General features: G+C 48.0%; 1 long non-coding RNA gene across 1 annotated transcript; it reads left to right on the top strand.

Moving 5' to 3' along the window:
• The first annotated feature begins 877 nt into the window (after window positions 1-877).
• Window positions 878-11,546, top strand: LOC129628391 (uncharacterized). Its single transcript, XR_008702807.1, has 3 exons — window positions 878-954; window positions 7,018-7,125; window positions 11,282-11,546. It is a non-coding gene; the product is annotated as an uncharacterized LOC129628391 (long non-coding RNA).
• Window positions 11,547-12,635: the final 1,089 nt, after the last annotated feature.

Below are 12,635 nucleotides of genomic sequence, written 5' to 3'. Positions count from 1 at the left end.
CCAGTGTCCTTAATGGCACGTCCCCTGCTTCACAGAGCTGCCCCAGGATGAGAGGAGAAACTGAGCGCAGAGCCTGACACAGAGCGTGAGCCCAGAACATCTTATTTGCAATTGTTTTTGGCACTAACACCATCCTGGAGCCCGAGCTCTTCTCATCTGAATTTTGTGTTTCCTTCTCTTGTCACCTTGCCCGACTTCACTTCTTCTGCCTCTCTTGCCCCTTCTCCAGGGATGCTCTGTCTCCTGGACCCTCTCCTCCTATCCCCACACACAACTTCTTCAGAGGCAACATTCACTTCCATCACCTACCAGGATGGTTTGGGGAAAACTATGGAATTTGGAGGCAACAGATGAGAGTTTTGCTCATGGGGTAAGTCATTTAACTTCTTGAAAGCCTCGATTTCCCCATGGATAAAAGATCGTGAGGCCTGCCTTCACCATCTCATAGGGCTGAATGAGGCTGAGTCTGAGAAAGTTCTTTGAGACTGGCAAGCTCTACGAACATATCAGATGTCACAGTGGGCTTTGTCCCGTCCTTTGAACCACAGTTCCTCCCCTCCCAGCCCTCACAAAGTCCTTGCTACTTGCAGGCCTATCCCTCTGCCAACACATGCTTCCGAAGCCCATCCTAGATACCCCCGCTGCTCCCCTCCTGTGCGTGCTTCTCCCCATGACTCCCTCCTCTCATCCCCTTCATCCCCTGGTCTTCATCCCCTGGGCTCCTCCCTCCCACCCTTTCCTCCAGTCACCACCACGTTTTTCTCTTTCAATCTTCACTTTCTTCCTTCCTTCCCCTCTTTCCACCTGCACTGCCCCCACTCGGGTTTCTGGAAAGTCACTGGCTGGCTCTCTGCCTCCAGCCTCTCCTGTGGCCGCACCCTGTTCACGGCCACTGGGAGGTGAATGAGCCTCTCTTCAGGCACCAGCAGCAGCACCCGGTGGCTCCAGCCCCAGGTAATGTCCCTCTGCATGGCTGTTAATTACCCACAATCCACCTCATGCTCCTCCTATGAGCCAAGTACAGGTGGGCATTTCACCCAATTAGAGCCAAGAACATACTAAACACACCTATGTCAGAACCGTCCCCTGCCAAGCCTTTGCTGGCCACCCTCTCCTCCCTTCCTCCTTCCCCCCTGCCTCAACTCCTTTCCACACTAAATACTCAGTTAAAGGAACCCTTCCCCAAGAATCTTCTCTGGCAGCTCCCGTCTTCAGAAATCCCTGGCCTGGTGTTTTGCCTTTAAAACATTTTATAAAAGCTTACAGACATACAAAAATGTATACTAATGTAACAAAATGCATGCACCCAATTTGTTTTAGTTGTTTTTTTTTTAGTTTTACATGTTTTATTTTATCAATGTTATATAAGCACATAGTTTGAAGAGCTATAGAATTCTACCAGGTTTGGTATTATTTTTTAATATTTATTTACTTATTCGGCTGTGCTGGGTCTTAGTTGCAGCATGTGGGATCTTTAGTTGACGCATGCTAACTCTTAGCTGTCGCATGTAGGGATCCCTAGTTCCCTGACCAGGGATGGAACCCAGGTGCCCTGCAGAGGGACCACAGAGGCTTAGCCACTGGAGCACCAGGGAAGCCCCCCAGGTTTGGTATTAAAAACAAAACACAACAATCTCCTGCTTTCTATCCCACCAGGAGGAGGCAATCACTCTCCTGAGCAGCTACTTTCAATGCTTTTAGCTAATTTTTTCAATATATACTTACCTGCATATCTTTTTAAAATGTGCTTATATTGCTACTTCTTTGTTTTTCTATTTTGGGCATCATCTGTTGACTTTCCACTGTGCAGAATGAGGATTTGGCCCTCTTTCCCCTCCTGTCACATCACACACACACACACACATGCGAGCGCGCTCGTGCTTCTTACCCACCCCTCATCCTGACAATTTATTTGTATTGTAGTTTTTGTTATATCAGTAGTTACATGGTTATGACTATAAAGATGCCATTCTGATGTCTAATCCCTTGTAGGGAGTTTCTCTATTCCCAGGGTTCTGAAATTTCACCGTGTTGTGTCTTGGTGTGGGCTATTTTTCCATTAATGGACACCTGGGGGGCCTCTTCAGTGTGGAAACTTGTATTGGTCAGGCCCAGAACATCTCTTGAGTTCGTTTACAACTTCCTCCCTCCTGCTTTCTCATTCTGGAAACCCTTTGCTTCACATAGAGGACCCCCTGGACAGCTCCCACACTTTCTTAATCTTTCCTATTTTCTCTCTGTCTTTGTTCTACTTTCTGGGAAGTCTCCTAGATTTTTATCCTCTACTGCTGCTGTTGAATTTTTCATTTCTGCTATCATATTTTTAATTTCCAAGAACATTTTTTTTCATTCTGTTTTATAGCATCCATTTCTTATTTCAAGCAATTGTCTTCACTTATCTCTCTAAGGATATTAACGATAATTTTTCTGAAGTTTTCCTCTTCTTGAATAGTACTTATTTCTGCTAAATTACTTCTTTCTGTTTATTTTAGTCTCTGCCTTACATATTAGTGACTTTCCTCATATTAAGTGGTAATCCTTGAGGGTCAGCTGCTATGTAGGAGTAGGGGACCAAATGCTACTCTTGATTGGAAGATTTTTATAGGTGATAGAAATTGTTGATGGTGAGATTCCTTTGGGTGATTGATTAGTTGTTGAGCTAGGGAAACTCTGAGGTCTGTTTCCTTAAGTCTTCCTCTTGAGCTGGTCAGATTCCCCAGAGGAAACCCTTCCAGTCTCCTGCTCTGACCTGGCTCTCAGCACTCTGGAAAGGGGGTCATGGAGGTCTTAGCATCTATATACATGAGTCCATTTCATTTCCCCTCCTTTTTCAGCATGGCATCCATCGTGGCATCCCCAGTCAAGATGCTCTGTTTACCATGCCTGCATGCTCAGTGGCTAAGTTGTGTCTGTTTTGTGACCCCATGGACTGTAGCCCACCAGGCTCCTCTGTCCATGGGATTTCTCAAGCAAGAATGCTGGAGTGGGTGCCATTTCCTTCTCCAGGGGATCTTCCTGACTCAGGAATAGAACCCGCATCTCCGGCTTGGCAGGCTGATTCTTTACCTGCTGAGCCACCAGGGAAGCTCTCTATTTACCATATCTGGGAACAAACTTCAGTTTTCTGCTGGTGTGGGAAAGGGGACAGGTATTTACCTGCACAGATTTGAGGAGGGTCTCAGGGATCCAAATCCTCAATTTTCAATACCTCCTGTCACCAGTGCCTGAGACTCTAGATGGATTTGGGGTGAAAATGGATTTTTAGCTTTCCCCTCTTTTGGTTTGGGCTTTAGCTTTTCTGAGTGGGTAAAGTCCACTTGTTCATTGCTTTCCAGTCTCCAAACTTCAGCTGCAATTGCTTCCTCTCCATTCTCTCCACCTTTGTGGGTTTCTGACTTTTCAAAAATTCTTTTATAGCCTCTTTAGTAGGTTTTTCAAGAAGAGAAAAATTAACTGTGTGTGTTCAGTTCACCATCTTTACCTGGAAGTCTCCATCTGCATTTCACCTTTGAACTAATGGGGGTTTTAATAAAATCCCTTTTCTGTCATTTTTATGGGGTTTGAGGAGAATATAAACCAATGGATGGTTTCAACTGGCCATCTTTAACTGGAACTGGTTTGTTCTTTATTGACCTTCTTTCTAAACATAAATGGCTGTTTCCCCACTAACTGTGACCCTCTTAAGAGATTCCTTCCCCACCCCCATTTAAAAAAAAAAAAAAAACAGCACATGTGACATGGTGCCTGCATGCCAAGTCGCTTCAGTCGTGTCTGACTCTTTGGGACCCTGTGGTCTGTAGCCCTCCAGGCTCCTCTGTCCGTAGGATTCTCTAGGCAAGACTACTGGAGTGGGTTTCCATGCTCTCCTTCAGGGGATCTTCCTGACCTAGGGATCAAACCTGAGTCTCTTATGTCTCCTACATTGGCAGGCGGATTCTTTACCACTAGCACCATCTGGGAAGCCCAACTGGATACAGTAGGTGAGCCTAAAGATTTATAACGGACATGTGCCTTTGTGCTGTTTAATCTAACTTCTCTAGCCTTGACAAATGGGTAATATTTGTCAGATAAATATTTACCAACTATTTACCGTGCCAGGTAATATCCAAGCCCCAGGTGCCCAGGGTCCAGCCCTGGTGGATCCAGGGAATTTGAAGGGGAGAAGGCTACGGCGATCAGGAAACAATAGATCAATTAAGCATTAATTAAAGATATAAAGAGTGGTTAAATAAGGATAGCTCAGTGAGAAAATTTAGTGGAGAAAAGACGCTGAATAATTCAGCCAGAAGGTGAGAGAAAGAACGACATGGGGAGACCAAGTTTCAGTGAACAAGGCCCGCACTTTATTTTCCAAAGTAGTTTTTATACCTTAAGTTATGCATAGAGGATAATGGGGGAAGGGGTAGAGTCATGCAGTAAGCCAGGCTTTCTTCCTGCAAACTTATCATATGCAAAAGTTTAGGTGATTTGCATCATCTTCTGGCCCGGAGGCCTGTTAACATTTTAAGACCCTTTCTTCAGAAAACTTATTTTTCTCTAAAGGTGATTAGTCAGGTGCCACCCTCCAAAAGCATTAGGTAAAGTTGCATTCCTATAGGGCAAAGGTGTGGTGGGCTATAACAAGAAAAAGAATTAACTCAAGGGTCCAAGGTTACAAATATTAAAGCTACTACTTACACCAATTATATTAATCAATACACTGCCAGGGACACAGCAGGTAAGGGATATGGAGACTTAGCAGCAAACATTGGCCCAAAAAGTGAAAAACCTTCACCAACACAATTTCTAATCAATCTTTTAACTGCTCAAAGGAATCTGTGTTTAGACAGTTTAGAACATCTCATGCCTCTCACAGTTGGGAGGCTCTGAACAATCACATGTGGCCGGAAAAACCTATTCAGCCAGGCTACAGGACTTCCAAAGGAGTTTGTAGGTTGAAACACGATCACACCCAGGAACTTTATTAACTGGAGCTGTAAGTTAACTCTTTTTTCAGAGAGAGGTAGTGGGGGACAGCACCCCCCCCCCCCGTAAAGTCAGAGGTGTAGGTGAGAGCACAAAGCAGAAAATAGGCAGACTCTGGTTTTGGGGGTAGATGCTCGAGAATTTCCAGGGGGACTCCTGAGGCTTGATCCCGCCTTTGCGTATGCTGAGCCTCCTTCCTCATGACCTTTGCCACGGGCGGAGTTCCTCAGGCTGGCTCCCGGCACCCAGGTATCCAGCAGAGCTCATACTTGACTGGGTCTGTTCACGTGAACTTGCACTTAGCTCTGTTAAAAATGTCTCCCGTGCAGTGAGCTCACTACCTCCCAAGGCAGCCCACCTGCTGCCAGGAAACTCCACCTGAAACCTGCTTCCCTCTTACTCTGGTTCAGTGGTCCGAACTCCTCCTGGCAGAGCCCCTTCTGTAGGACAGATCTTCAGTTAACTAAAGTCACCAACTCTTAGCACCCTCCCCGAGTCTCTCCCCATCACAGCCATGGTCTAGACCCTCCCAAGAGTAGGATCAAACAAAATATATATAGTTGGTCTTTGTCCTAGCCTCTTGGCATAGAGCTTCAAAAACTTCAAATTTCCCGAATGATATCTTTTGTCATAAGGTGCCTCTTTCAACCACACCTGAGTTTACGCTAATGAGGTGACTCAAGGCAGGTCCCTGGGTAGTTTCAGAATGAGGGCTGGGCTGTTTGTCCGGAAAACCAACCAGGTGAATAGAGGGTTGGCACTTTCAGCCCCCACCCTTGGCCTCCAGGGAGGAGAGGGGAGCTGGAGATTGAGCTCAGGCACCCGGCAGATGATTTAATCAATCACACCTACATAATGAAACCGCCATAAAAACTCTGAACAATGAGCCCTCCTGGATTGGTGAACAATCATTGTAGATATTCTGGGAAAGAGATTCACCCTGACTTCACAGAATGGAAGCCCTTATGCTTCAGTCCATTCCATTACACCTTGCTCAGTAGTCCTGTTATTCTGGCTAATCATTTGTACTGTTTCTAATAAAACAATAATCCTAAGTATAGTGGGGACTTCCCCCCTAGTCCAGTGGTTAAGACTGTGTGCTTCCACCGTGCAGGAGGCACAGATTCCAACCCTGCTCAGGGAACTAGGATCCCACATGCTGTTCAGAGCCGCAAAGTAAATAAATAAGTAAATCAAAATTGCCTTTAAAAAATAAAAAAGTATAGTGCTTTCCATGAGCTCTGTGAGTCATTCCAGGAATTGTTGGCTCTGAAGTGGGGGCAGGCACCGGAAGTGGAGCTGGCAGCGGAAGGGGAAGCAACCTTGTGGTACTGAGCCCCTTAACCAGTGGGGTCTGTGCTAACTCTGTGTAGCTAGTATCTGAATTGAATTGAAGTATAGGACATCAGGCTTCCGGGTGGCTCAGTGGGTAAAGAATCCGCCTACAATGTGGGAGACACAGGAGACGAGGATTCAATCCTCAGGGTCAGGAAGATCCTCAAGAGGAGGGCATGGCAACCCACTCCAGTATTCTTGCCTGGAGAATCCCATGGACAGAGGAGTCTGGTGGGTTACAGTCCATGAGGTTGCAAAGAGTCAGAAACAACTGAAGCGACTTGGCACACACCCACACATGGGGCATCCAGCTGGTGTTGGAGAACTGGAATTGGAGGATGGCAGATGACCTAGCAGGGGTGCCTGGCACCCCCATGTCCCTCCCTCTCAGCCTCACATGCTCCCTGCCCAGCTAAAGACAACCCCATTTCCCCAAGGGGGGCCACTCTTTGATGGGAGGCCGTGGTGGGGTCAACAGCTTCCTTCCTTCTACACCTGTGAGTATGGTGGTGCAGGTTGCCTATTATTTCCCATGTTTGAGGGGTCCCCTGATTATCTCAATTGGACTGTAAGCCCCTTCAGAGTTTTCTTAGGTCCTATACAGTTTCCAGCTCAGGATGGGCAACCAGGGAATGCTCAAAGGTGTCAGTTGAAAAGGGTAGGCTTGGTTTGTATTCAGGAAAACTTCCCCTCTTCCAACCTTCCCCTCTTCTGCAGCCTCCCATGAAAGTTTCCATGAGTGCTCAAAGGGTCCTCATCTGGCTTAGATCCTAGAGCCCCTTCTCCAAGTCTAAGTCTCCTGAAGATGAGGAGGGACCCTTGTGGGTAAGCATCACGCCCCCATCTGTGGTTTGTGGTGGTTGTTTTGCCTTTTACCGTGGACCACACACCTATCTGGGGTCGGGGTCGGGGGTGAGGGTAGTGGCTTGTTGAGCCACTATGAGGTAAAGTGACCGGCCAGGCTCTCCCGCGCTTCCTGCAGAAAGAAAACAATAATAACTCACATCAGCACACCACTGTGCAGGCCAGCAAGTCTCGCATACCAAATCACTTAATCTTCAAATCGGGAGTTTTTCTCACATTACCATTTACAGATGAGAAAATGGAGGCTAAATGAAGTTTGCTGTTTTTTAAAATATTTATTTGACTTCTTCAGGTCTTAGTTGTGGCACCCAAGATCTTCGCTGCATTGCGTGGGATCTTTTGTTGTGCGCACAGACTCTCTAGTTGCAGCTCGCAGGCTCCACAGCACTTGTGCTCAGTAGTTGGGGTCACAAGCTTAGTTGCCCCTCGGCATGTGGGATCTTGGTTTCCTGACCAGGGATCAAACCTGCCTCCCCTGTATTAGAAGGTGAATTCTTAACCATTGGACTACTACAGAAGTCCCAAAATGAAGTTTTGGTTGCAGTTACCAAAGTATTCTTGCCTGGAAAATCCCATGGATGGAGAAGCCTGGCAGGCCACAGTCCATGGGGTTGCAAAGAGGCGGACACGACTGAGTGACTAACACATGCTCCAGATGCAGCGGGTTTAGGTTTTCTGGCTGCATACCGCTTGAGCTTCTGTCCCGTCATGCTGTGATTCATCTGAGGACAGACGGGGCTGCAGTGAGTGGCCAGCAAGGAGAGGCAGCATCCTTCACTTCCTCTAGTCACCCTTCTGTCCCTTGAGCTACAGCTCCTCCCTCACCCACTCCAACCCACAACCCCATACTGTGCCTCTGCCATGCACAGTCCATCTGAGAGGCTCAAAAGCATGTGCACCCATTAACCGGCAGCCCCCCACAGGGATGGACTTGGGAATTGGCAGGAGGGACCTGCTGGCAATGGGCTGTGGTCACGCCCTCCATCCTTCCCTCCAGCCCTTCCTAGGCTCTGCTTCTGTCGTTTGTTCTCCTAAATCACCCCAACCAAGAGAGGCCATTTTCAGGCTCTTTTGGAAGAGGACTAAGGAGGGAATCCTCAGGAATCTCTGAGCTTAGCCTGAGTTCAGCCCTTGGGTCCAGTTCACCAACCTGGAGCAAAGGGTAGGAGAGGAAAAGGCCACTTGGCTTCCTTGCCCTACTATGAGCTTGTCCCATTGCCAGAACCTTGGCGGTGTCACTTCATCCGATGGCAAAGCAAATGCTTCCTGACTGCTACTTACAGAGGCTCTGAAACCTCCAAGTGCCATCAATGTTGGTCTTATTTGATGGGGGAACAAAGCCCAGTATTAGATATTTTTTAGGTCTTAGACTACTTAGATAGAAAACCTTCAGAAAAGATGGCCTAGGAATGTGCATATGATGTCACCCAATAACTTATATTCTAATGCAGGTGTAAATGATACATAGAGATACAGTGAGGGAGCAGAAAACATGAGATGTTAAGCCCCTGGAGTGGGTGGGGAAAGCATGTGGCACAGAAAGGGGAGCTAGGAATATTAAGAAAAAGTTCTCTTGGCATTGCTTGTTGAAGTTTGCCTCAGCATCTGGTCCCAGCTTCTTCCCTGTGATCATGGTATCTTCCCCACCTACATCCAGTTTTAAGCCAAAGGGACATTTTTAAGTGGCTCTTCTCTCTCCAGTTTCCTCCAGGCTCCTCCACCTCTCAGCTGTCTCATCCCAGGGCACCAGGATGGGGGCTGAGATCCATCATCACTGCCCTGGAAGAAGCTGGGAAGGGGGCTTGGGTAGGAGCAGTCAGCATCAGCTGGGCTGGAGCTACAGAGTAGATATTTTCTGACTTGAGAAGAAATCAGAGTGTGACCAGACAGAAAAGGCATCCATCTCTTGACTTGTACAGGTAAATTACCCACACTGTGGCTTATCGGAAGCAAATTACCCGTACTCATGTTGAGAACATCCTCTGTTCTGTTTGTCCCCAGGCTTTCAAGAACTCAGAGGGAGACATGCAACCTCAGAAAGACAGTTTGTGGAACAGGAGAGGCAGCCAGGGCTGGGGAATGATGTGCTATGTGTGGGAAGCGATGTGCAGGAAGATTCCAAGGCTGACAGGAAGGAAGTGAGATGCTTCCAGATGTACCTCCATCAATCAACCACTTAGTTCCAGACTTCTTCGGGCTTGAAAAGTCCTGAGAAGTCTGATCCACATGCCTCTTCAATTCAAAGGACCTGTATTAGTCATCTCAACACTCCTCTGGGAGTGTGAAGAGAGGATAGGCACCAAAAAACTGTGATTTCCTAGGTCCTTCTTAGGGAAATTAAAATAGAGGTAGTCCTGTTCAGACTTCAGAAGTAGGGAAGCATGCCTCTGATTGACTTCTGACCTTGCCTGGACCCTGCCTGGACTACATGCCTGCCTGCAAGCACACCAACTGATCAAACCAGTGTCCCCTGCACTGCAAGGTAGCTGCTTAACCACTAGAAAACCCCCCAAGGTGGCCCTTTCAATAAGAAAGGAAGTTGGTCTTGGAATTTCTTAAGCCCTTGGGGACCTGGCTGCTTCTCTGGGGTTTAAGGAATCTTATAATTCACAAGGTGGATCAAACAGCATTGTAAAAGTTAAAGAAAACCCAGAGCTGCATTTTTGCACACAAACTGATGATGGAATCAGTTTACAGCCTAGGATTACAAGCGGTGATAGGGACAGAATAAAGGGACAAAGTAGGTGACTAAATAGTTAATCCCACTATGGGAATGTAAGTGAAAAAATACGGGAGACCCTTGTAAGTTAATGATTACTCAAGAAAGCAGGTTTGCTTAACCACAAAACCAAGCAGGCTTGTTTAGCAACAAAACAATGAGACAGAAGCACAAGACCTGCCCCAAAACAATAAAAAAAATATGGTAGCATGAGATCCACGTTCTGCTCAGTGAGCTCAGTAAGTTAATGGTCCCTAGGACATGCTCGGAGAAGGCAATGGCACCCCACTCCAGTACTCTTGCCTGGAAAATCCCATGGATGGAGGAGCCTGGTGGGCTGCAGTCCATGGGGTCGCTAAGAGTCGGGCACAACTGAGCTACTTCACTTTCACTTTTCACTTTCATGCATTGGAGAAGGAAATGGCAACCCACTCCAGTGTTCTTGCCTGGAGAATCCCAGGGACGGGGGAGCCTGGTGGGCAGCAGCTTGACCACATACAAATAAGCAAACTCCCCTGCTCAACCTAGAGGAGGAGCTAATGATGGAAGCATGACTTCTACTCTAAGAAAGACAAAGGAGATCTTCTCCCCTCCCCACTTTTCCTTTGATTTTAAAATTGTAGCCCAGTAAGTTCCTGGGACATGGTACTCCCTCACCTGCCTGCCTGTAAGTTTCATAAGCATCCTATTCTGATAAATCACCTCTTATCTGCCTCTTGCTGAACTCTTTCGGCACTGAGACCTACTGGATTATGGTACCAGAGCCCCCACAAAACACCACCAAATGGTTTCAACGGGAGCCTCCAAAGCTGCAATTTGAAGTCTCACCCCAGGGTGGAAGCACTGCCCAGGACCCTTTCCCAGTTGGAACTCCAAATTGCTGTTACTTGGGACTTCCCAGCACTGTTCAAGTCTGGATGTAGATTTCTACCCAATTTGGTGATGTGTACCACCGTTACTTCTGGCTATTGTTTCTATTTCTTTTCTTTTAATGCTGAATCTTGATATTAAGTTAAATAATCTTCTATTAAATATTGACATTGTTCGTTTGTGTATAACGAATGATTTCTTTTGCTAATGAATCCTTTGAACCTAAAACGAAAGTTAGTCTCTCAGTCGTGGCCATTCCCTTCTCCTAGGGATCTTCCCAACCCAGGGATTGAACCCGGTTTTCCTACTTTGCAGGCAGATTCTTTACCATCTGAGCCACCAGGGAAGCCACCCAAAATGGAAAAAGAAAAGAAAGAAAGTAAAACTTTCTGCAAAACAGCCCTTCCAAACCTCAGTCAGGGACCAAATGCCATCCCAGTTGCTACTGTTAGGGGAAGCACACTGATTGAAACCGCCCACCCTGGCCAGGCACCGTAGTAACCATCTGCATGAGTTGTTTTATGACAGGAGATCCTGATAAGGAATACGGAACTAATAAGCCACCACCAACAGGAAGAGTTCGGGAAAGGTCAAAAGGAGACACCGCGTGTCCGTCCACTTCCCAGAATCCCTCTGTCTAGCATCCACCTTGGCTGAGCGATGCGTGCACCATCAGGAAAGACTCTGAATTAGAATGGTTGGCCAAAGACCACCCGGAAACTAATCCCATCACCATAAAATCCGAGACTGCGAGTCACGCCACAGAGCAGTTCTCCTGGGTTCCCTTACCCTACTGCTCTCCACCCGGGTGCCCTTTCCTAATAAAATCTCTTGCTTTGTCAGCACATGTGTCTCCTCGGACAATTCATTTCCAAGTGTTAGACAAAAGCCCAGTTTTGGGCCCTGGAAGGGGTCCCCCTTCCTGCAACACTACTATGGCATCTCCAGAACCACAGAATGACCAAACGGAGTGGAAGAGAAACCCCCCACCCCAGTCCCTGTGTTTCCTTGATGAAGAGGCCAAGGTCAAGGGACTAACCCCAGGTCACACAATTGTTAGCAGAAATGCCAATGTCTGGCTCTCCTCCTACCCCTCACACTCCTTCCATAACTTGCTGTCTCAGCAGCTGTGCTCTTGGGTGCTGGGCCCTGAACTCAAACCCTGGTCTGGCTCAGGGGTGCCCGTGGACACCCCCCACCCCCACAATCCCTGCACTGAGAGGCCTTCCCGGTGAGTTCAAGATAGGCATAGAGGGCTGCCACAGCCACGACCCTCCTCCCGGGGCTCCCCACCCTGGGCTGGGCGGGGCTCTGGCCCCTGCTGCGCCCTGACAGCTCTTGGTCGCTGCCAGAGAAGGTGATTGCCATGTTTGCAGCTCCTTTCCTTGTTTGGAAAGATGTGGAGGCAGGTGAGGCTGGAGAGAAAGCAGGACTGACAGGTTGTGATAAGTCTCTGCTCCAGAGCAGAGTCTCGTGAAGGCTGGCTGGCTGTGGGGCCGGCTCACTGCCTCCGCGCCCAGCATCCTAACGCCGCCCTCCAGGACACCGTGCAGGCCTCCTCTTCCCGATCCTGCCGGCCCCCACAGCCCCCAAACCCCTGCCTTGATCCGCTGGTCCTCCCTCTGCCTCGGATAGACCCCTCAGCAAACCCACACCGCCAGCCAGTAGCCCTCCCCCGCAGGCCGTCCTTTCTGAAGTCTGACTCAAATCTCCGGCTCTGGCACAACGCCTTGTCTTCGTAAGAAGGAACATTATGCAGTCGTGCTGGTTCCCTTCCCCTCACTCGGAGGGACCCATCTAGACATCAGTCACGTTGGGATTTTTCTCTGCGCCAGACAAGGCAATTTGTGAGGAGCAAGGCTTTTTCTCCCCGGCAGGATGC

This window comes from Bubalus kerabau, chromosome 15 (genome assembly GCF_029407905.1).
Source record: "Bubalus kerabau isolate K-KA32 ecotype Philippines breed swamp buffalo chromosome 15, PCC_UOA_SB_1v2, whole genome shotgun sequence".
In the NCBI taxonomy this organism is placed as follows: domain Eukaryota; kingdom Metazoa; phylum Chordata; class Mammalia; order Artiodactyla; family Bovidae; genus Bubalus; species Bubalus kerabau.
Note: the sequence above shows the minus strand (reverse complement) of the source record. Positions and strands in the feature narration are given on the sequence as shown.